The following is a 25,849-nucleotide window of genomic DNA, read 5'->3' on the forward strand; positions in this document are numbered from 1 at the left end:
ATGATCAGGGAAATTCAGGAATACAGAAATACAAGCCACTTAGGAATGAAATAAATAGGTAGTGCAGAAAACCTAAAGCAAAATGGCTACATGAAACATGCGAAGAAATCGAAAAAGAAATAAATGCCGGAAGGACTGATTCAGCATACAGAAGAGTCAAAAGAACCTGTGGTGAAATTAAAAACAAATGTGGTAACATTAAGATTACAATGGGATTTCTACAGTAAAGTGCAGAGGAGAGAGCGGATAGCTCGGAAGAGTACAATGAAGGCCTCTGTTAGGCGGAAGATTTGTCTGATGACGTGATAGAAGAAATAACAAGGGTCGATATAGAAGAGATGGGGCATCCAGTATTAGAATCATAACTTAAATGAGTTTTGAAAGGCTTAAGATCGAATAAGGCAGAAGGGATAAATAACATTCCATCCGACTCTACAGAAATCATTAGGGGAAGTGGCAAAAAAACGACTATATACCATCTGACTTCCGGAAAAGCATCATCCAAGCAATTTGAAGAACGGAAGAGCCGCCAAGTGCGAGAATTATCGCGAACTCAGCTTAACAGCTCATGCATTCAAGTTGCTGACAAAAATAATATACAGAAAAACGTAAAAGAAAATTGAGGATTGGTTAGGTGACGATCAGTTTGGCTTTAGGAAAGGTAAAGGCACCAGAGAGACAATTCTGATGTTGAGGTTGACAATGAAAGCAAGGTTAAAGATAAATCAAGACACGTTCAGCGGATTTGTTGACCTGTAAAAAGGTTCGGCTATGTCAAATGGTACAAGCTGTTCGAAATTCTGAGAAAAATAGGGGTAAGCTATAAGGAAAGACGGGTAATATACAATATACACAAGAGCCAAGAAGATACAATAAGACTGGAAGACCATGAAGGAAGTGTTCGGATCAAAAAGGATGTAAGACAGGTATATAGTATTTCGCCCATACAGATCAATCCAAACAAGCAATGACGGAAATAAAAGACAGGTTCAGGAATGGAATCAAAACTGAAGGTGAATGGGTACCAAAGACAAGATTCTCTGATGACATTGCTATTCTGAGTGAACGTGAAAATGAATTACAGGACCTGCTGAATGGAATGAACAGTCTAGTGAGTACAGAATCGGAATTGAGAGTAAATCGAAGAAAGAGAAAAGTAATGAGAAGTATCAGAAATGAGAACTGCGTGGAACTTAACAGCAGGATTAGTGATTACGAGGTGGATGAAGTTAAGGAATTCTGCTTCATAGGCAGCAAAATAACCTTTGGCGGACGGAACAAGCAGGACATAAAAAACAGATTATCACTGGCCAAAACGTCATTCCTCGCGAAGAAAAGTCAACTAGTATCCAACATAGATCTTAATTTGAGGAATAAATTTCTGGGAATGTACGTTTGGAGAACAGCATTGTATGGTAGTGAAACCGGAAAAGAAGGGAATAGAAGTATTTGAGCTGTGGTGCTACAGAAGAATGTTGGAAATTAGGAGGACTGATAAGGTAAGGAGTAAGGAGATGCTCCAGATAATCGGGTAAGAAAGTAATATATGGAAAAGAGTGACAAGAAGAAGGGAGAGGACGGTAGGACATTTGTTAAGACACCACGGAATAACTTCCATGGTGCTAGAGGAAGCTTTAGAGGTAAGAGATGTTGTTGTTGTTGTGGTCTTCAGTCCTGAGACTGGTTTGATGCAGCTCTCGATGCTACTCTATCCTGTGCAAGCTTCTTCATCTCCCAGTACCTACTGCAACCTACGTCCTTCTGAATCTGCTTAGTGTATTGATCTCTTGGTCTCCCTCCACGCTGCCCTCCAATGCTAAATTTGTGATCCCTTGATGCCTCAAAACATGCCCTACCAACCGATCCCTTCTTCTAGTCAAGTTGTGCCACAATCTTCTCTTCTCCTCAATCCTATTCAATACCTCCTCATTAGTTACGTGATCTACCCATCTTATCTTCAGCATTCTTCTGTAGCACCACATTTCGAAAGCTTCTATTCTCTTCTTGTCCGATCTGGTTATCGTCCATGTTTCACTTCCATACATGGCTACACTCCATACAAATACTTTCAGAAACGACTTCCTGACACTTAAATCTATACTCGATGTTAACAAATTTCTCTTCTTCAGAAACGATTTCCTTGCCATTGCCAGTCTACATTTTATATCCTCACTACTTCGACCATCATCAGTTATTTTACTCCCTAAATAGCAAAACTCCTTTATTACTTTAAGTGTCTCATTTCCTAATCTAATCCCCTCAGCATCACCCGATTTAATTTGACTACATTCCATTATCCTCGTTTTGCTTTTGTTGATGTTCATCTTATATCCTCCTTTCAAGACACTATCCATTCCGTTTAACTGCTCTTCCAAGTCCTTTGCTGTCTCTGACAGAATTACAATGTCATCGGCGAACCTCAAAGAGATGTAGAGGAAAAAAATGACTGAACTGCATCCAGCAAATTATTGTGGACATAGTTGCAATTCCAACTCCTAAATGAAAACGGTGACAAGTGAGGGATTCGTGGCAGTCCGCTTCAAACCAGTCAGAAAATTGATGACTCAAAAAAAAGTTAAACTAAGGGGAAAGCCAAAGAGAGCAGTAATTATAGCAAAATGTACGACTTTAAATGTGAAGAATATCTGCATAGGCTGTTCAAAGTACAAAGGAGTGGAAAGTGATAAAAAAGCTAAGAACAAATGACAGAAGTAGTTTAAACTTACAGCTGATAAACCTAAGTAGATGAAAGACATAGCATGAAGAATTTTTTTAAAGAAAATGGATCCCAATTTCAGGATATATGCTCCTTTCCAGGTAAGGAACATGACAGGAATCCAGGAGATAACAACAGCAGAATACAAGATACAGTTAAGCAGTTCAAAAATGGCAAAGCACCAGGACCCCGAGCTGTATATATGAAATTGTGGAAGGCCAGGCCAAACATGTTATTTTACCATCTGGTAAAGCTATTTAACCGCTGTCTTACTGGCGAGGAATTGTCTGTCAAGTTTAAAGAAGGGTTCATCAAAAACATATTTAAAAAGATCAGCCAGAATGACTGTGCAAATTGTCAAGGCACACAATTCTGTATTAAGATTTTATGGTAAGATACTTAATACTAGACTTGAGAGAAAAATTGAGGAAGTAGAAGAACAGAGTGGCTTTCGGGCAGGAATGTCATGTATCGACAATATCTGCAGCATTAGACAAGAGAAAGATAAGAGAGTGGCACATAACTTGAAGACACACGTGGTTTTTATAGACTTGCAGAAGACATATGATAGTGTACCACCTTCTAGGATGTGGGAGGCAATGAAACATCACAACATTTATACATATTATGCACAAGCCGCTAGAAATCTGTGTTTAGATAATAGTGGCCGTACTACAGTTGGGAAGCTACTATCACGGAAACTTAAGACAAAGATGCTGTTAGCGCCTACTCTTTTTACAATACTTTTGGATGAGACTGGAAAATTGGAAAAGGAAGTGCAAAAACACGGGAATTAGTGTAGGTGATGGCACCCTGTTCTTCCTAAATTTCGTCGACGATCAGGTCATCTTCGTCGAGGAAAAAGAGGTTGTGTTTTATATGTGAAGAAAACTTGAAGAAGAATATGAGCAGTGGGGCATGAAAATTAACTTTACAAAGATTGAATACTTGGTTGTCGGAGGCATTAAGAAGGGATCTTGTTATGGATGATGGATCAATAATAAAGTGCATCTATTCACACAAAAATTTAGGGATAATTATTTCGGATAAGATTGCAAGCAGTGAGGAAGTAAAGTACATAGTAGGAAAGGGAAAGGTGGCAATTAAGCAGTTACACTCCATTATTTGGAATGAAAAGACGTCAAAAATTATAAAATGAGTATAGAGGAAACTATTGTGAGAGCCTTCTCTGTATGATGTTGAACTAAGGGACATCTCCAGGGTCTTCTTCTTTTTCTGGTTTTTATCCATTCCGGATATTGGCAACCATCTTGGTAGTGCTTCTCCTGTCACTTGCAGCTTTAAAGAGCTCTGTAGATGTTTTAGAGGTCCACGTTCTGATGTTCTTGAGCCAGGATATTCTTCTCCGGCTATTTTAACTTGCAGGATGGTTTGGAGGAGATGGTATCTGTTGTTGTTCCGCATGATGTGTCCCAGGTTCTGGATGTTTCTTGCTTTCCCGGTGGCCGGTACTTCTTTCTCTTTCTTCATTCTTCGTAGAACCTCGATATTTGTGACATGCGCTGTCCACGGTATTCTAAACGTTCTCCTGTACAGCCACATCTCAAAAGCCTCCAGCCACTTACCCAACAATTCTGTCAGAGTCCATGTTTCAACGCCATAGTAGAGGGTGGAAAATACGTATAAGTCTGATCTTCGTCATCATTGCTAAGCCATGATTGTTGAAAAGGTTACTCATCTTATTGAAGACAGCTCTGGCTTTTCCAATTCAAGTTCTCACCTCATCAGAAAGATCCCACTGGTCATTAATTGTAGTGCCAAGGTACGTGTATTTATGTGCTTGTTCGATGTGATTTTTGTCTATCTTAATGTGACATGCCGGGACTCAGTTTCTACTGATTATCATTGTTTTCGTTTTTTGACGGTTGACATCTAGACTATATGCAGAGCTTTTTTGTGCAAGTCTTTTGACAAGGTAAGGTAAACTATCCTCACTATCAGAAAATATTACTGTGTCGTCGCATATCGGATGTTGTTGTATTTTCCGTTTTGTTGGGATATATACAACCCGGCCTTTCACCTCATAGAATGTCTATGTCTTCTGTATTTTCTCTGTCCAGACTCACAGAAGCCGACTGGTTCCAATATAGGTTCACAATTATACGTAGGTCTTTATCATCCAAACCAATGCTTCTTAAAATGTCAACAATCTTCTGGTATTTTACTCTGTCGAAAGCCTTCTGATAATCAATAAACCAGGGATAAATGTCGCAATTCACATCTCTGCAGCTTTGAAATAGAACATGGATACAAAATAATCCTTCGCACGTGCCAAATGCATTTCAGAAAGTAAAATGTTTAGAAGAAATTGTTCTTCACAACTCTTGCAAATTCTTTGGTGAGTGACCCTAAGAAAGAGCTTTAGCAGGTGACTCATGAGGCTTATGGTCCTGTATTCACCACAAGTCTCAGCTCCGGGCTTTTTGGGCAATATAATAAATTCGGATTTAAGCTATCCCCTTGGAATGCTACCAGAGTCGTAGATGTCATTGAATATTGCAGTCAACCATTTTAAATTACCCTCACAGAGCAGCTTGATAATTTCGGCATTCACATTTTTGGGACGAGGTGATTTACCCTCTTTCATTTCATGTATCGCAGCTTGTATTTCTTCCAGCAGAATTGTAGGTGGTCGTGTTTCGCAATATATTTGAGGACGTTCTGGCCGGTTGTCATAAAAGAGTTGTTCTATATAATGTTTTCCATGTTTCTTTAATTCACCCACCTGTTTCCTGTCCTTTTTCTGTAATTTCCTGTCACTTCCCTGACTTTTTTTATGAATATTGAAACTGTCATGCTTCAATTGTAATTTCTCTGTTTGATTGCACTGTTCCTCTATTTCTCTTTCCGTAGCTTCTCGTATCCGTTTCCTGATCTCCTTGTTGATATTCTTGTATTCATCAGGATTACTTTTCACTTTCCTCCTTCAGTCCATCATTTTAAGTATCTCTTCAGTCATACATGACTTCTTTTTGGTGACATTGGATTTCAGATGTTCTTATTTAACTGCATCCACTACAGAATTTATCTTTTTAATTTTCTTTTCGGTGCACAAGTTACCTGACAGAGACTTTAGTTCATTATTAAGATGGACTCCTGCATTTTCTCTTATGGAAGATTCCTTCAGTTTGCGGGTATCATACATTTTGACTTTTTTCTTTTGAACTCTCTTCATTCTGATTTTAAAGACACCAACTAGGGGGACGTGGTCTTAGTTAATGTCGGCATCTGGATAGGTTTTCATTGAGAGACAACTGTTTCTATACCTTTGATTTAGCAAGATCTAATCAATCCGATTTCGGGTAATATTTTCGTCTGAATCACTTGGGGACTTCCAGTTGTAGAGACGCCTGGATGGTAGTGTGAAGAATGTGTTAGTTATTACGTATCTCCACTCTCCTGCAAATGCACTGAGTAGTTCACCTCTATCACTCCTTTCACCAAATTCATAGTGACGTATAGCGTCGCATTCGGATCCCTTCCTATTTTGGCACATAATTATTGTGAGACCTTTCTTCAGCAGTTGTTGCAAAATACCTGAGATTTGGGAATAAAATTCTGCAGTTTGTTCATCATTATGGTCTGTTGTTGGAGCGTAGACCTGAATAATGTTCACTTGCGCGGGTAGAGCAATAATTGGGAGTAAAGTCACTCTCTCTGAAACAGGTACACAATTAGTGACACATTCTGCGATTGGTTTCGATTCTATAAATCCTCCTCCAGGCTTATCCTGTTCATTAGGTGTTCCTGAATATTAAATTCTATTTTCATTTATGGTACAAGAAACTGAACTTTGCCATCGCATTTCACTAATGCCCATGATCTTAATGCTCATTCTTCCCATTTCTTCTATTGCATTGTTGATTTTTCCAGCATGAGCCATCGTCTGCACATTCAACGTGCTTATCTTTACACTATCTTTCAATGATAATCTCTTCTTTGTGGCCGACCGTGGTGGCCACGCGGTTCTAGGCGCTGCAGTCCGGAACCGCGTGACTGCTACGGTCGCAGGTTCGAATCCTGCGTCGGGCATGGATGTGTGTGATGTCCTTAGGTTAGTTAGGTTTAAGCAGTTCTAAGTTCTAGGGCACTGATGAACTCAGATGTTAAGTCCCATGGTGTTCAGAGCCATTTGAACCATCTTCTTTGTGATAGCGTTGCTCAAAACTGTCGCCCCCCCCCCCCCCCCGGAGATCCGATTGGGGGACTTGAAACTCGGAAAATTTGGTTTTGAACACAGCCAAGACGTGTAACTAGAGAAATCCATAGGATCTTTCATGTGGTGGTTTGTCGTTGCTTTCCACATTCTGATGCCGTTGGCCAGTCTGGTTTTTCCGCCTTCAGGGACAATTTCTCATCCGACAACAGAGTGCCCTATCCTTTACCCGCTCATCCACCCTCCAAGAAGGCCGTTGGCACTTGCTAGAAGGAGACCACTTATATCGATGGTCACTCGGTTTTGGACGCAGTTTAACGTCATGCCAGGGACGATCTCCATGGTCAATGATAAGAAATTAAAGGATATGCAGATGGAGTTTTGGAGATGAAGTTGTGAAGTAACAAGGAGAGACAAAATAAGAAATGGAGTGCTTCGAGAACAGATAAGAGTTACAAAAGATATTGTATCCTCGATTGAAAATGAACGGCTAACATAGTATGGACACCTTAGAAGAATACCAGAGGAAAGATGCCTCTCCAATAATGATATTGGAGACCTGCATTACATAAAAAGAGAGGAAGACTCCGACTACAATGGAATAATGGAGTGAGGCGTGCGATTCCGAACAGGGCCGTGCAAGAAGAGGACTGGCAGAATAGAAGATGGAAACTTGAATGCCAGAGACCCCACAGAAAGAAGAAAAAGTAGGTTTCTTGATGAGTACTATAGGAGGAGATGCCCACTGACTAGCTAATACCGGATTAATTACGCCTTTGTCTTGCCAAGTTAACAACTGTTGTGCAACTTGATCTCTAATTGCCTGAGGGATGGGCTGTGCCTGGAGCTTGTAATATGAGCCACAAAATTCGTAGCTTTGCCTACGCCTCCCTGAAAAACTTTAGTGGAAGCTGCACAAAGTTTGGAACCACTGTCCTGAACACAGAAAAATTCACAGAATTCAATTTGCAAACAAAAAGTCCGAATCGGTCAATACCAAACTATTTTTTACTGTCCTGTGAACACAGAACTGTAAAAGAAACCTTTTAACATTGTGAAAAGTGGCAGGAAGGCTAGAAACACCAAGAACTGGGGTATCATGACCGTTATAAGCTGAGAAAGTTTTCCGTGACGTGTACAGTGTAGGTATTCCTAACAGTGCACACGTGCATCTCTTCAAAATTTTCATCGGAATTCCACTATGCGCATGTTACGATTAGCAATCTGCGAATTGACAATAACTTTGTTTGCTTGTCGCTGATTGGGAGAAGAGTTCTGAGACTTCTGCCGCACTGGTTTTGGCACCGACTTCGCATCATGGGTACCTCTAGACGGCTTTGAAAGTGCGAGGTTGACGTTCATTGACTGTCTCTTGGAATAAGGAACATATCCCTTGTGTGATTTTCGCTTTTACAAACGGACTGATTATATTAGTTGACGGCAGCATTACTGAACCTGGATGTGAGAGCGTTTCGGCCAGCTTGTATATTTACATACGCGCTTGAAACCCTCTTAGAATATGCTCTGCTGTTCTAACGACCAGACAGCTTCGCTCGTGGAGCCGTTCGGAAATTTACAGTGCATACGAGAGTCGAAAAAATGGATATGGTTTCTGTTAACTGTAACGTCGCCGCGTGTTCCCGATAATGGCCACGGGTAGCCAAGTGCAGAAATATCGTGGTTGGGTGGTACACGGCAGAGCTTGCCGCAGTGAAAACATCTTGTGTCACGGCAGCGGGGTATACCTACCGCTTGTGTGACGCGAAGCACTGAGGGCCGTGTGCCTAGCAAGCTGGTACTGTTATCTACGGTGCTGCGCTGGCTGTGCCTTTGAATGACGCGACCTGTGAACTGGGCGCGCTACCTGTTTGCTGTCATCCCTACTTTGGACTACAGAAATGTGAGGAGGGTCAAAGTCAACCGCAGCACTATCATAAGAGTCCTGGGCCTCAATTCCAATATTTGCTTCTAACTTGGATTCAGCTGCTTTAGTATTTGGTTCCTGATTCTTGAGTCAGACACATTCTGGTGATTAGGGTCTCGAATCGTGACATAATTGTAATATCTACTACAATCACACTTAAAGTTTAAATGCCTCGTCGGTCCTTGTAAATCAGCTAGCGACTGTTTGTTAGTTTGATGTGTTTGCTATGTAATTTGAAAAACTTGTAACGAGCAGCAGCCACGTTCAGTTGTGGATTAAAATACATCTACATCTACATCTACATCTATACTCCGCGAGCCACCTTACGGTGTGTGGCGGAGGGTACTTATTGTACCACTATCTGATCCCCCCTTCCCTGTTCCATTCACGAATTGTGCGTGGGAAGAACGACTGCTTGTAAGTCTCCGTATTTGCTCTAATTTCTCGGATCTTTTCGTTGTGATCATTACGCGAGATATGTGTGGGCGGTAGTAATATGTTGCCCATCTCTTCCCGGAATGTGCTCTCTCGTAATTTCGATAATAAACCTCTCCGTATTGCGTAACGCCTTTCTTGAAGTGTCCGCCACTGGAGCTTGTTCAGCATCTCCGTAACGCTCTCGCGCTGACTAAATGTCCCCATGACGAATCGCGCTGCTTTTCGCTGGATCATGTCTATCTCTTCTATTAATCCAACCTGGTAAGGGTCCCATACTGATGAGAAATACTCAAGAATCGGACGAACAAGCGTTTTGTAAGCTACTTCTTTCGTCGATGAGTCACATTTTCTTAGAATTCTTCCTATGAATCTCAACCTGGCGCCTGCTTTTCCCACTATTTGTTTTATGTGATCATTCCACTTCAGATCGCTCCGGATAGTAACTCCTAAGTATTTTACGGTCGTTACCGCTTCCAATGATTTACCACCTATGGCATGGAATGGATTTCTGCCCCTATGTATGCGCATTATATTACATTTATCTACGTTTAGGGAAAGCTGCCAGCTGTCGCACCATGCATTAATCCTCTGCAGGTCCTCCTGGAGTACGTACGAGTCTTCTGATGTTGCTACTTTCTTGTAGACAACCGTGTCATCTGCAAATAGCCTCACGGAGCTACCGATGTTGTCAACTAAGTCATTTATGTATATTGTAAACAATAAAGGTCCTATCACGCTTCCCTGCGGTACTCCCGAAATTACCTCTACATCTGCAGATTTTGAACCGTTAAGAATGACATGTTGTGTTCTTTCTTCTAGGAAATCCTGAATCCAATCACAAACCTGGTCCGATATTCCGTAAGCTCGTATTTTTTTCACTAAACGTAAGTGCGGAACCGTATCAAATGCCTTCCTGAAGTCCAGGAATACGGCATCAATCTGCTCGCCAGTGTCTACGGCACTGTGAATTTCTTGGGCAAATAGGGCGAGCTGAGTTTCACATGATCTCTGTTTGCGGAATCCATGTTGGTTATGATGAAGGAGATTTGTATTATCTAAGAACGTCATAATACGAGAACACAAAACATGTTCCATTATTCTACAACAGATTGACGTAAGCGAAATAGGCCTATAATTATTCGCATCTGATTTATGACCCTTCTTGAAAATGGGAACGACCTGCGCTTTCTTCCAGTCGCTAGGTACTTTACGTTCTTCCAGCGATCTACGATAAATTGCTGATAGAAAGGGGGCAAGTTCTTTAGCATAATCACTGTAGAATCTTAAGGGTATCTCGTCTGGTCCGGATGCTTTTCCGCTACTAAGTGATAGCAGTTGTTTTTCAATTCCGATATCGTTTATTTCAATATTTTCCATTTTGGCGTCCGTGCGACGGCTGAAGTCAGGGACCGTGTTACGATTTTCCGCAGTGAAACAGTTTCGGAACACTGAATTCAGTATTTCTGCCTTTCTTCGGTCGTCCTCTGTTTCGGTGCCATCGTGGTCAACGAGTGACTGAATAGGGGATTTAGATCCGCTTACCGATTTTACATATGACCAAAACTTTTTAGGGTTCTTGTTTAGATTGTTTGCCAATGTTTTATGTTCGAATTCGTTGAATGCTTCTCTCATTGCTCTCTTTACGCTCTTTTTCGCTTCGTTCAGCTTTTCCTTATCAGCTATGATTCGACTACTCTTAAACCTATGATGAAGCTTTCTTTGTTTCCGTAGTACCTTTCGTACATGATTGTTATACCACGGTGGATCTTTCCCCTCGCTTTGGACCTTAGTCGGTACGAACTTATCTAAGGCGTACTGGACGATGTTTCTGAATTTTTTCCATTTTTGTTCCACATCCTCTTCCTCAGAAATGAACGTTTGATGGTGGTCACTCAGATATTCTGCGATTTGTGCCCTATCACTCTTGTTAAGCAAATATATTTTCCTTCCTTTCTTGGCATTTCTTATTACACTTGTAGTCATTGATGCAACCACTGACTTATGATCACTGATACCCTCTTCTACATTCACGGAGTCGAAAAGTTCCGGTCTATTTGTTGCTATGAGGTCTAAAACGTTAGCTTCACGAGTTGGTTCTCTAACTATCTGCTCGAAGTAATTCTCGGACAAGGCAGTCAGGATAATGTCACAAGAGTCTCTGTCCCTGGCTCCAGTTCTGATTGTGTGACTATCCCATTCTATACCTGGTAGATTGAAGTCTCCCCCTATTACAATAGTATGATCACGAAACTTCTTCACGACGTTCTGCAGGTTCTCTCTGAGGCGCTCAACTACTACGGTTGCTGATGCAGGTGGTCTATAGAAGCATCCGACTATCATATCTGACCCACCTTTGATACTTAACTTAACCCAGATTATTTCACATTCGCATTCGCTAATAACTTCACTGGATATTATTGAATTCTTTACTGCTATAAATACTCCTCCACCATTGGCGTTTATCCTATCCTTGCGGTATATATTCCATTCTGTGTCTAGGATTTCGTTACTGTTCACTTCCGGTTTTAACCAACTTTCCGTTCCTAATACTATATGCGCACTATTTCCTTCAATAAGAGATACTAATTCAGGAACCTTGCCCTGGATACTCCTGCAGTTTACCAATATTACGTTGACTTTTCCTGTTTTTGGTCTCTGAGGACGGACGTTCTTTATCAACGATGATAATGTCCTCTCTGGTAAGCCGTCAGGTATTTTATCGTTTCGCCCAAGGGGGGGTCCCTCTAACCTAAAATACTTGTCTAAGGCAGCAATCACGTCCTCATGGTCTACAGTTTCTGGACGGGCAGTGAGGAAAGTTTATTTTCCAGTCTTTACACTAAGACGTGTACTGTTGCCAAAATCTTTTGTTTTTTGTCCACATCTTGAATTCTACGGGCAGTGAAGTAGGCGTCGAGGTGAGCGCAGTATTCGAACCAGACTTCCTGTTGCGCGTCGAATGCCCCAAACTGTGCTGCACAGACCGGCAGTGCTTGTGGTGGTACTTAGGGTGCTGAGAATGGCGTCAACACGTTTGTTTGGAATGGCACCAATTTCATCATACCATCCACGGGTTATTGATTTTGGTAAGCCTGGAACTAAGTAACTTGGCTTAGAAAGAGCCCCTGCGCCACATTCAATACACCATAGTAACTGAATGTAAACGAATGTAAACACTGGACATGTAAGAAAAATCTCGATTAGAAGTCTAGAAGGCACAGAAAAAAATGCCAGTAAACAAAAACAACGAGAACGGTAAGTTAAATGTTTGAAGTGTCTGGAAGATAAACAAAGGCAGTACAAAAGGAATGTGTCGAGAAACACGTTGCTTTGTCCAATAATCAGCAAGAAACACTAACTTCAATGTAATAGAGTTGCTGATGTCTTAGCCATCAAATTCTATACCTTCTATTTATCAGAAATGAATGAACATGTAATATTGGATACCTCTGGAAACCTGGTAAAGTCCGTTATAGCATGTCTGATCGTCAACAATCCTAAATAGCACTATAGAGTGCAGTCTAGTTTGTAGCAGCAATATGTTAAGACATTGATTTGGATATTTGCCATAGAAATGGGTATATTTTAATTGGTTTCGAATGTCACGATGACATTTCGCAATGGTATCTGGATAGAACACGAAGCAATCTTAACACTGATGGTAAAATATTATAACCATATTGTTCAAAAGTTTGTAACGCTGAATGCAGAAATTCTGATATGGAGTTACATTGCACATTCCCTGTCACGTAGATTCCTCTATGTTGTGCAGAGAACGTCACGTGGCTATACGGCGCTTAAAGTTGTGTGTGCGTCCTGCACACCACTGCAGTAGTGCTCGGATGATTTTATTTTAAAACCGCTGTTATACTGATTTGTCTGCTGGCAATCTTTAGACTGCATGTGAGGGCTTGTGTAAGTCGTAACAGCAGCCTCTTGCTATCATGAGCGTTCATTGCTTTGGTCAACAAAGACTTACCTCACAAACGTTCTGGTTAAATGAAATGATACTTCACTGTGCTATCTACACTGACGGAAGAAACATCGCAACGCCAAGAAGGAGCTGTGTGACATAAACGAAAGTCGATAGGCGTGTTTCTGTATCTGAAAGATGATATCTATTCAGATTTCGCGCCACTCGCATAAGAGTGGCGTTATTAGTGCCACTATGCAAATCAGGTTTGCTTTAAATACACGCTGTAAAGGTAGAGAGCGATTGTTACCTTAGAGGTTGGACATCGTGAGCTGTTGTTAGCCAAGAATGCTTTTAAGGCGATAAAGGCGCCAATATCAATACCTCCCTGAGTTTGAACGAGTTTGTGTAACAGGGCAACAAGAAGCTGGATGGTCCTTCTGCGATATTGCGGAAACACTTGGCAGGAATGTAGCCTCTGTACAAGATTGCTGGCAGCAGTGGTCACGAGAATGTACACTTGACGGCAAAAAAAGTGGGTCACTGTCGAATACAACCAACATAATGTAGCTGTGTTGCAGGTCTTCTAAACACCAAAACTCCGTGGGGTACAGTCGTTTGACTACACACACTGGGTACTGCAAGAGATTACTAGAGACCAAAGGTCTTTATGGCAGTCAGTCCTGGCGTCAACTAATATCGTCATACAAAACATATTAGAAAACACGTTCTTAGCGATGAGACACCCCATAACAGTCATAAACTAACCTTTATTACAACAAGTGACATTCCAAAAGTTCTGAGAAAACGAATTATTTTACATATATCGTACAGTAATCCTTAGTCAAAATTAAATACTTGAGACAATATATGGAGTTACAAAGCTGTACGGCAACTGGAAAAAGTTTTTCGCTCTCGAAAAGGTTTTCCATCCATGTGCTGAACGTCGCTCAACGGCGAGTGGCTCTGGAAACTGGATATTGGACGAATCAGTAAAAAAACGCGATTAACGGCAACAAGCACTCTTTGGAAATCTCAACATTAACAGCGAATCACCAGTAATTTCATTGTTCTCGTAACACATCAACAGCTTCGTGTACACAAATTTGAACTTTAAATGACATGACCAACGTCGTCGTTCTGGACCTGGATTCAAACCCAGCACCTATAGCCATTGCTAACTAAGCTAAGCTTTGATTGAGCCTTATTGAGACCAGATCACTAGACATAAAGAGACGTGAAGTATAGACGTTTGCACCAGTATCAGTTATCAATTCAGATCCTGCAAATAAATGACGAAAATGTTTCTATTGAACTGGGAACCCTGTCATAATAGTTACCTTCCTGAGAACTACCTCCAACGACGTTTAATATGGTGTCATTCACAAGGAACAAGGTATGCTCATGTTTAAAATTGAAATGCCATCATGTAAAGCTTGTGACAGGGATGCGAACCCACCACCTAATCGGATTGTTAACGAAGAACGTAAAAACAGAAGTTAAATATCAAATGTTTTCACCAATAGCGAGATGTTGGAACCTTGAATGACGATAGAATTGTTTTTGCCTGACTGGGATTCGAACCCAGCATCTAGCACACAGGAACAGACGATAAATAGCTATTGTTGGTTCACCAGTAGCGAGATGTGCGCATGTTTAGCTAGACATCGGGCGACGAAAAGTTCTATGCTGAATGGAATTCAAACCCCGCACACGTGGTCATGAAGACACTTTAACTATCAAATTCTTTTCCAATAATAGCTAGGAGTGGCATGTTTGTACTTTCAATGATGTGATGGAAAATACTCTGCTGGCTAGAAGTTGAATCCACAACATATCGTCGTTGGTGATCACAACGAACACAACGTCAAACCCAAATCCGTTTTCGCCAGTAGGATGGAGAGGAATGTTTGAACTTGAAAAGATGTAAGGAAACGATTGATCTTGTAATGTTGTAATAAAAAGCTCATAATGTGGTTGTGAGTTGAACGAACACGTTACAGCTGACAAAGCACGAAGAGACGTTGAAAATGCAACTACGTTTCACTATTAGTTAGGAGTGCACATGCTAGGGCTTGAAATGAAATAATGAATATTTTGTGCTGATCAGGATTCGAAACCAGGTAGGTGCCTTTCGAGTAGGCCTAGAAGAGTTTGCAATCTTGGGTAACACAGTGACACCGAATTCGAGTCCCAGTCCAGCACCACAATTTTCAACGTCTCAGTTTCAAATAAAGTAAGAGCGTTGTGAACTTACATGGCCATTGGTTCATTAAATGAAATACGTTTTCTAGTTTAGGACGGCTTGCTGGTGACGGAGTCCCTGCCTTCCGGGGTTTCTCCATCTGTCACAGCTCAGACGAATGCCGCTCTGCCCCAGTCGGCAGCAAAGGGATGTTATCTTTACTGTGGATATTGAACCACGGAGCATACTGGCGTTCTGCACTTGGCGTTACTAGGGGTGAAGGAGAGTTACTTGTGTGTGTTAAAAATCTACGCCTGACGTGAGATGTGAACCTACACGTTTTACACATCAAGATTAATCCACCTGGCCGGCCGAGCGGTTCTAGGCGCTTCAGTCTGGAATCGCGCGACCACTACGGTCACAGGTTCGAATCCTGCCTCGGGCATGGATGTGTGTGATGTCCTTAGGTTAGTTAGGTTTAAGTAGTTCTAAGTTCTAGGGGACTGATGGCCTCAGAAGTTAAGTGCCATAGTGCTCAGAGCCATTTGAACCATTTTGAATCCACCAGACCACAGAACCCCCTGCCAAGCACATAATTATGAATTGCAGAGTATTCATTTAGATGTAGATGCAGATGTCAAGGGACGGGTAACAGGAAGGAGGGCGCGATCGGGGAATGGATAGAAGTGCAAAATATAAGCGTGAAATGCTTGCGAAGTATTGCTTACTTAGATGTGTGCCACAGTAAGGAAGGACTGTTTTCAGAACGAAGAATGGGTTATAGGGAAGGGGAGATCAAAGAATACGGTTTCATAGGTGTTGAGAGGAATGATGGAGAGTAAAGACAGCAGCCATTGCAAGAGAAAATGTGGCGTCAATGGAAACTGCTAAATTTGTTTATAAAGTTTTGGGAGAATGGAATAGAAGGGCACTTGCGGCGATAGTGTGAGAGAGAGTGTGTGACAGAGAATAGAGGAGATATTAACAACGAGTAAACATAATATGAAATCGTTTGCGTATTGTGTGGAGGACGGAGGATGTATTCATGGATGGAGGGGAAGAGAGAGATGTGATTTAAATAACAAAAACTACTGTGACAGAGTCCATCTACGCTGATTAGTTTGCAAGTATCTAGACATTGTATAAAAGAAATCAAAATAGAATATTTAACAAACTGTATATTCAAAAGAAACCGACTTGAATTAAAGAGGCAACTCAAAGGAAAACTAACCTATATTGTATGTTTTCTGTTGCCACGCGATCTTCTACTAGCTCCCAATGAGGAAAACTGACGAAAAAGAAGACATAACAAAACATTTTAAGGACTCTAACATTTTATTCAGAATCCTTCATTATTTTGAACTTCTATCATGCGTCTTGTCATAGTATGTGTAAGCCGTTGGACGTAACAGCCTGAAGAAGCAACTTCCTCTCAGGCTTCCAGGACGCAGTCCCAAAGAGCGTCTGCAGTAGTTGGTTGGTTTCGTGGCCAGTTCTCTGTTAATGTTCTGGCGACCTCAGCCCACATGTTTTCCATGGAGTTCATATCAGCCGCCAGTGGCGGGCAGTCCATGACGTTGACGTCAATCGTGGAGAGCCGCTGCTGAACAAATGCAGACTTGTGAATGGGAGAACGGTCCTCTTCCAATGTGACGTCCCCTTCTGCGTACAGCATTCGCACTGACGAAAGCATCACATTTTCCAGTATATGGGCATACTGCACGCTGTCCAGAGTTCCTTCTGTCCTGTGAAGAATTCCTACCCCTCTCGCAGAAATCCAACCCCAGCAGGTAACAGATAGCCGGCCACTTCTTCTTGTCGTGGTTACATATTAGGGTCAATGGCGAGTCCCTTGCGGCCTGTAAACGATTCGTGGACGGTCGTTACTGGTGGAAAACACCTTCTAATCAGTGAAAATGACGTTGTCCCATGACGCCCTCAGATGGAGCTCTGCAAATGCTAGCCGGTATAAAACGTTGTCTTCGCTGAGCTCTTGTTTCACGGTGGATCGTCGTGCATGCAGTCCAGCGTCCCTCAGCCTTCGGCGAATCGTGTCACTGGAGCCGGGGAAGTTGGTCTCCCGCCGCAACTGCCTCGCGTTCAGAAAGGGATTTTCTCTGCTCTTAGACGCTAGGTCCCTGTCTTCCTGCTGTGAGCTCACTCTCTTCCTGACTGAGCCAGGAGCCCTGTTGGTGGTGCCTCTTTCAAGGCAGATCCTCCACCTTCTCGTTTCAGTGGTATGTGGTACGCCATACCGTCTGCCAGCTTCTCTGATGGAACATCCTCCTTCTTCAACGAGAATGACGATTCTATCTCGAATAGACGTCTCCCAGTGAGCCATTACACCAGGCAGCCTGATGTGTTTTTGTGCTTGCCGCTCTTATACTGATGCCAGGAGAGGAGGTAAACATATTTACGTCAAACGGAGCGGCGGAGGCAGAGGCATGCGGCGCAGCCGTGCTGGCTCGTCCCGGGTTGTTGGCCCACCAACGCCACCGCCAGCTCGTTCACTTCCGTCTCGCCTCGACCAGCCTGGCTGAACCGTAGCTCGCGAGCCGCGGCTAGTACAGTCCCGGGCCACAAGGCCACGATCACCCCTTGAATGATCAAAAGTTACACCCAACCTATCCAAGTCTGTAGTATAAACTATCGCAGCTACAGCCATTATGCTATAACATGTGCAGGCACACCTACAGTTGATGATTCATTCAAATATTTGACGAACAAAACGTTCAAAAATACATTTATTTTAAACATAGCTACCACAAAATATTTCACCTAGCTAGCAAATAGCATGACGCAGGAAACTATTCTTTCTTGTAAGCGCTCTGCATTAGATGTAGCCTTAAGAAAACTTATATTCAACCACGACAACTAAGCGGAATGTAAAAGTAAACAGGTTTGGCGGCAGCTTCCCCAAATAATAGTACATACGTTGTATATAATACACGTTTTGTGCACTTATAACATGTACTCAGTGTATCTGAAACAATACGTGCAGCACGACGGAAATTACTTTCTGTTGAGGCACTTCATTTACATCTCAATGATACACGACTACTATAGAACATTTGCTCTTTACGGCAATCAATCCACTTGGCTCTGAGCACTATGGGACTTAACATCTATGGTCTCAATCCCCTAGAACTTAGAACTACTTAAACCTAACTAACCTAAGGACATCACACAACACCCAGCCATCACGAGGCAGTGAAAATCCCTGACCCCGCCGGGAATCGAACCCGGGAACCCGGGCGTGGGAAGCGAGAACGCTACCGCACGACCACGAGATGCGGGAAATCAATCCACTTGTAAATTAACACACACATGTCCACATGTGTGTGAAATGCTATGGGACTTAACTGCTAAGGTCGTCAGTCCCTAGGCTTACACACTACTTAACCTAAATTATCCTAAGGACACCACACACATCCATGCCCGAGGCAGGATTCGAACCTGCGACAGCAGCAGCCGCGTGGTTCCAGACTGAAGCGCCTAGAACCGCTCTGCCACCGCCGCCGGCATTTGCATCCGGACCAGGACGAAGACGTTGGTCATTTCATTTAAAGTACAACTTTGTGCACAAGTAACTGTTGATGAGTAATGTGAACAATGATATTACTTGCGATTCGCTGTTAATGGTGGAATTTCCGTAGAGTGCTTGCCGCCGTTAATCGCGTTTTCTTTTAACTGCTTAGTATTACATTAGGTGTTCCATAACGTTTGAAATGTCACTTATTGTAATTAAGTTTAGTTTACAAACGTTAAGGACTGTCTGATCTCTTCTGTACTAGCGTGGTGTCACTTTACATTTGGATGGACTGTCATAAAGACTGGTGTTCTCTAGTAGTATCTAGCGGTACCCACTGTGTATCTTACAACGACTGTACAGTGGATGGTTGGCTCAAATGGCTCTGAGCACTATGGGACTTAACTTCTAAGGTCATCAGTCCCCTAGAACTTAGAACTACTTAAACCTAACTAATCTAAGGACATCACACACATCCATGCCCGAGGCAGGATTCGAACCTGCGACCGTAGCGGCCGCGCGGTTCCAGACTGTAGCGCCTTTAACCGCTTGGCCACCACGGCCGGCAGTGGATGGTTGTGACGATGTGCAACACAGATATGCTATGTTGGTTGCATACATTCAGACGCAGCCTACACTTTGGAATTCAGGCGTGACCCACATTTTTTGCTGTCGAGTGTACGTGTCACTACTGAAAGGAAGACCATCGCGGACTGCGTATGTGTCTGGCGCATCTTTAGTAGCAATTTCAGCATCAGTTGGCACGATAGTGACAAAACGAACTACTACAAATCGGTTATATCAAGGACAGCAACGAGCCAGTCGCCCTGTAGCATTCATTCTACTGACCCCAAACCACTGCCATCTGCGACTTAATTGGTGTCATGCTTCTTTGGCAGGATGGAGTTCGTTGTGTTCTCTGATAAGATCTGGTTCTGCCACCGTACCAGTGATGGCCGTTTTTTTGTTAGAAGAAGGTCAGTTGAGGGCATCAACCAACCTGTTTGCGTGCTAGACATGCTGAACCTACTCAGGACAACAAGAGCAATATAGTGGTTATCCCATGCACCTCGACTGCAAATTTGCATGTCAATCTTGAGATTCGAACTATTGTGTTGCCACTCATAAACAGCATTCCAGGGGGTGTTGTCCAACTCGTCCATATGTCGCTGTTGTAACCCTATATGTTCAACAGAGTGTCAATATGTTGCCTTGGTATGCTCGATCACCAGATCTGTCTCCAATCGACCGCATATGAGATACCATCTGACGAAAACCCCAGCGTCATCCACAAACAGCATTAACTGTCCCTGTACTGACCGCCCAGTTGCAAAACTCCATCCCACAAATTGTGATTCGCTTCTTGTACTACACAATTCATGCACATCTGCATGCTTGCATTCAACATTCTGGCTGTTGCACCGGTTATTGATGTACCAGAATTTCACAACTGTAGTGGCCTAGCCCTCATTTACATTAACCTGTGATCTTGCAGGATTAATCACTTAAATGTGTTATTTATACAAATGTATTACCGAAATTTCATTACTCTACATTAATTACCTTTTGTTTTGCGATTTTTTCCGTCAGTGTAGAAGGAATCGTGTATTTTGTAACTTGAAGAAAACTTGACATCTTCATCTTCTCTTCAGGTATTAGGCAGGAATTGCCTGTTACCGTACCCATCTCTGTCGGGGTCTTCCTCTGTCTCTTCTCCCATGGCACTTATAATTTGTGGCCTTTAAGGGACGTCTCTCACTCTCCATTGTTTGTAGATGTTCGTTCCATTTTCTTCTGTAATTTCGAATTTTATCATTGAGGTTAAAGATTTGCAGTTCTTCTCTAATATCTTGATTTCTTAGCCTGTCTTCTCTTGTGCAACCTTTAACATCTCTAAGTAATTTCATTTCTTGTGCCTGAATCCGGCTTTCTTGCCTCTTGATAATCACCCAGATCTCACATCCATAGAGCAGTGTGGGAACTGCAACAGTTTTGTAAAATTTAAATTGAGTATCTTTCCTGGTTTTGTTTTTTAGGTTTCTCTTAATTGTTCCACATACCCGGCTGAATTTACTATGCTTAATTTCAATATCTCTGCTGTAGCTATATGTCATTTCACATCTGAGATAATTGAAATGATTTACTTGTTCTAAAATCTTCTGATCTATCACTATTTTGGTTCTGATTGGTTCTTTCCCCATGAAGGCCATTGTCTTAGTTTTTTAGTTTGAAATTTCCATGTTAAATTTTGCACTTATTTGTTTTAGCAAGTAGATTTCTTTCTGAAGGTTATCTTCCTTATCTGCTAGGATCACTGCATCATCAGCTTATAGTAAATTATTTAAAAGAATGTTCCTGTCTAGGTAGGTGCCTTTCTGAAATTCTGATTTCAATATATGTATTATTTCATTAATGTACATGTTGAACAAAGTTGAAGAGTTGCAGCAGCCATGTCGCAGCCCTTTATAGTCGGTATCTCATTAGTTGTTTTACCATTGAGATGTAGAGTGATATTTGTGTCTTGATATAGACTTTTTATCGCATTTACTACATGCCTTGTATATCCGCGATTCGTCATTACTTCCCAAAGTTTCTGTCTATTGACATTGTCAAAAGCCTTTTTAAGTCAATAAAAGCAATGTGTGTTTCTTTATTATACTCTTTCCGTTTTTCTATTATTTGTTATAGAATAAAAACTGTATCTATTGTGGAGCTTCCTTTCCTAAGAGCCATTTGTTCCTCATGCAGTACTACTTCCGCTATATTTTTAAGTCTTGTATTTAAGATTTTAGCATACACCTTGTATGCTGAGTCCAGTAAACTTATTCCTCTGTAATTACTGCACTGGCTTTTATCTCCTTTTTTAAAAATTGGTATCACTCTAGCTGTTTTCCAGTCTTTGGGAATTCTCTTCTTCTTCTGACATTCGTTGAAGAGATGTAGCAGTCGCTGGTGCAGAATCATTCCTCGAAATTTTAATAATTCAGCATTAATGCCGTCTTTTCTTGTTGCTTTTCTGTTCTTAAGTGATGTTAGTGCAGATGTTAATGCGTCAGACTGTATTTCATCTAATCCTTTCTCGTCTAGTTGTTCAATTTCAGTTTCTTGTGCTGTATGATCATACCACAATTCGCTGTAATGATTTATCCAGTGTTCTTCTTCAATACTGTTTATTTGTATCCTCTCTCTTTCTGGTGTGTTTCTGAGCTGTGCTGGCGAGAGCTATGCACCCGGTAGGGTGACCCATGCCAGACAGATTAGTTCATGAGATTCCAGACAAAGAGTAGTCCCCCAAGGGGGCTCCTGTCTTGGGAGTATGTGGGTGACTCGCATGGGCCCTTAGCTAAGTCTGACATTACTTCCAATTACTTATGTCAGGCTTCCACTGTTTTCTCTCCTATCGGCCTCCCTTGGTCAACTCTTACTCTTTCGACCCAAATGGTATTAGGTTTCGAGACCTGGGGGGTGTCTTTCATTTCTCTTTTCTATTCTCCAACAATCAATGGTTGGCAAAGGACCCGTAGTCTGCTCAGGCCGCCGATACCTGTTTGCAGTAACAAAATTCTGGGAATGTCCACTGAAATTTAAGAAATCAATCAGACCTCAAGGATTTCAATGCAGCACTGCCAAGAACCCCTACTCCCACTTCCTAGAAGGCATGAGTCGTGAGACCCCCTAGGCAATGTGTGGCACACAGTGGATACAGGCTACAAAGGCAGATGGAGAGGATGAAAGGCGAACTTATTTCCGGCGCCTTTAAATAACCTCAACATACCGGCTATGGGAGATAACCCTGAAAGAAAATCCTGGTTCTCCTAGAAGGGGGTTGAGCAGATGGCTGGTAACCAACTCTCAGAAAACACAGCCTAATCCTAGTACCCAGATAAGCCTCGGCAACAGCAAACTTGACACTGGTGTCAAGTTATTGTAGTCAAAACATCCAGAAGCTTTTAACTGTCGAATGCAAGCATTCTTATTCGGAGTTACACTGCGCATTCCTTGTCAACGTAGTTCCCTCTATGTTGTGCACAAAACGTCAAGTAGTTATAAAGCACTTAAAGATGTGTGTGTCCTGCAGATCAATGACGCACTGCTCAGTTGATTTTGCTTCGACATGTGGACCTAAAGACTGTTGGATGGCGTTAAATGATCATCCATACGTTCTCATTGTGTTTTCTGCACTCTCGCTTCGTGTGCATACATCGGATTCAGGAGGAAATGTAATCATAGGAATTGCAAAAACATAAATAAGCCGTTATACCACTGCGCTTCTTTCAAATTGTATCAGGGATATAGCTGCTGTGCACTCCACACAGGTATCCTTGTGGAGAAAAGCACAATCCCTCTCGTTGGAAATTATTTAAATATCCTGTGAAAACATCTGATGTCTATACTAACATTAGTACTCGCAAAAATTTATGTGGAACTCTGTTGCATAGTTATCGTGGTTTGAGTCTGTAGCAAAATGAGAACAGCTTAACGTGACTATTAAATGGATACTGCTGTCACATGTTAGAACGACATCTACAAATTTCCATGTGTTCTGCTTCCTGTGTTGTTCTGCAAAAAATACATTTCACTGACGTCCTTTCTCGAAGTTTTCGAGGCTATTATCCAACCTGTCTGAATGATTGAAAAAAATCACAGCTAACAAACTGCAATCTGATGGAAAGTTCGTAATCGGTGGTGCTGTATACTGCAGTAAACCTGTCAAAGGTTTGAATAAAATGTCGGGTTTCCAACCGCGTCAAGTGACTAAAATTTCATGAAGTTTCGGCCAAGCAATCCTTGGCCACTGTGAAGTGGTGTGACTCCACTTGATACCAATAATACACCACAGTTCGGCTGGAGTTCGGGAAGCAGTAGGCATGATAACAACTGGCAGCACCTGAAGAATTCGGTTGGGTTGGTCGTTGAAATATTGTACCGCAATTCGGAATCAACAACTTGACTGAATCAAGTCGATAAAATCAGGGAGATCACATAACATCATCAGGACACATAGATACCAACTGTAGTAGTCTTTTGTGAGAAGAGAGAGAGAGAGAGAGAGAAAGAGAGAGAGAGCGCAAAGAAGCCTCGTGACTACTGTTCTTTTTTTTTTTTATTTCTTCAGGTGTTAAGGGTTTGCTTGATTCATTGTCCTGTCCAGTGCCTCTCTTGTTGGCAGTTAGTTACTACTAAATCTTTTCACCTCTTTCTTGGTAAATCCATTAACCTTTTCCCTACTGTTAGATAATTCATTACTACGAGGCATGTTTTTTCAGGTAAGTGCCGTTTTGAAATTAAAAAAAGACGTACGAAGATATCTCAATAATTTTATTTTTACATGAAAGCCTGTACCTTAATCTACGCACTGACGCCATTGCAGTCTGATTCTTCCTTGTTACCTTGTGTACTGAGTGTTTAAGATGCCTCAGATAATTGTGAGTCCCGCCGACTGTGAAGGATGGCTTGTTATAAGATTTCTTAGTGCTAAAGGCCTAAAAGCGATCAATATTCATCGTGAGATTTGTGCAGTTTACTGAGAAAACATTATGAGTGATGGAATGGTAAGAAAGTGGGTGAGAGCATTTAAAGATGGCCGCACAAATGTGCATGATGAACAACGGAGTGGGCGTCCTTCGGTCGTTAATGAAAGTTTGGTGCAGGAAGTGGACAATAAGGTGAGAGAAAACAGACGCTTTACGATTTCCTCCTTGCGGGATGAGTTTCCTGATGTTTCTCGTAGTGTTTTGTATAGCGTTGTGACAAAGCACTTGAATTACCGAAAACTGTGCGCACGTTGGGTACTGAAAATGTTGACGGATATGCACAAAACCAGACGTTTAGACAGTGCATTGACTTTCCTTGAGCGGTACCACAACGACGGGCGATGAAACTTGGGTGGCCTACGTCCCACCAGAATCAAAGCAATAGTCCATGGAAGTTGAGCAAGGGCATCGTTTTGCTGCAAGACAATGCCCGTCCGCATGTGGCGAATCAGACCAATGATCTCATCACATCTTTTCGATGGGAAACTCTAGATCATCCTCCGTACAGCCCCGATCTTGCGCCCAGTGACTACCATCTGTTCCTGCACGTGAAGAAACACCTGGGCGATCAGTCTTCAAGACGATGACGAAGTCAAAACAGTGGTGATGCAGTGGTTAACAAGTCAGGCGGCAGACTTCTATGAGGAGGGTATGCAAAAACTGGTACAACGCTATGAAAAGTGCCTCAATATTGACGGAAATTACGCAGAAAAGTAGATTAAGGCACAGGCTTTCATGTAAAAATAAAATTATTGAGATATCTTCCCACGTCTTTTTTAATTTCAAAACGGTGCTTACTTAAAAAACACGCCTCGTATTTTAGTCGCCGGCCGGACTGGCCAGGCGGCTCTAGGCGCGACAGTCTGGAACCGCGTGACTGCTACGGTCGCAGGTTCGAATGCTGCCTCGGGCATGGATGTGTGTGATGACCTTACGTTAGTTAGGTTTAAGTTGTTCTAAGTTCTGGGGGACTGATGACCACAGCAGTTAAGTCCCATAGTGCTCAAAGCCATTTAAACCATTTTAATTTTATTTTAGTCATACTGTTTTCATGTATTCTTGTGATATGGACTCTTCACTTACTTCTACATTCAGTGATCTGTTTATCTCTGCTTTTAAGTTCATCTCAACTTGTTGTGCTGCTAATTAAACCACATAGTCAATAGCCAGCTGCACTTCTTAACATCTCGTTACCACGTGTTATATTCTTCGTCCATTTCCAGCTGTTATTATCCAAGTCTCACTGCCGTAAAGTGCAGGTGATATTGCCATTTTTTGTAGAACTTCATTAAGGTTTCTTGTCTCGCATTTTTATTCAGTTTTCTATATATAACCTATATGACGCCAAATATGACCGAATCTTTCAGGTTTTTTTTGGTATGTCTCTTTTGTTTGTGAAGGAGATAGTATTTTCCAAGAAACTGAATTCTTTC

The sequence above is a fragment of the Schistocerca americana genome, chromosome 3 (genome assembly GCF_021461395.2).
Source record: "Schistocerca americana isolate TAMUIC-IGC-003095 chromosome 3, iqSchAmer2.1, whole genome shotgun sequence".
In the NCBI taxonomy this organism is placed as follows: Eukaryota; Metazoa; Arthropoda; class Insecta; order Orthoptera; family Acrididae; genus Schistocerca; species Schistocerca americana.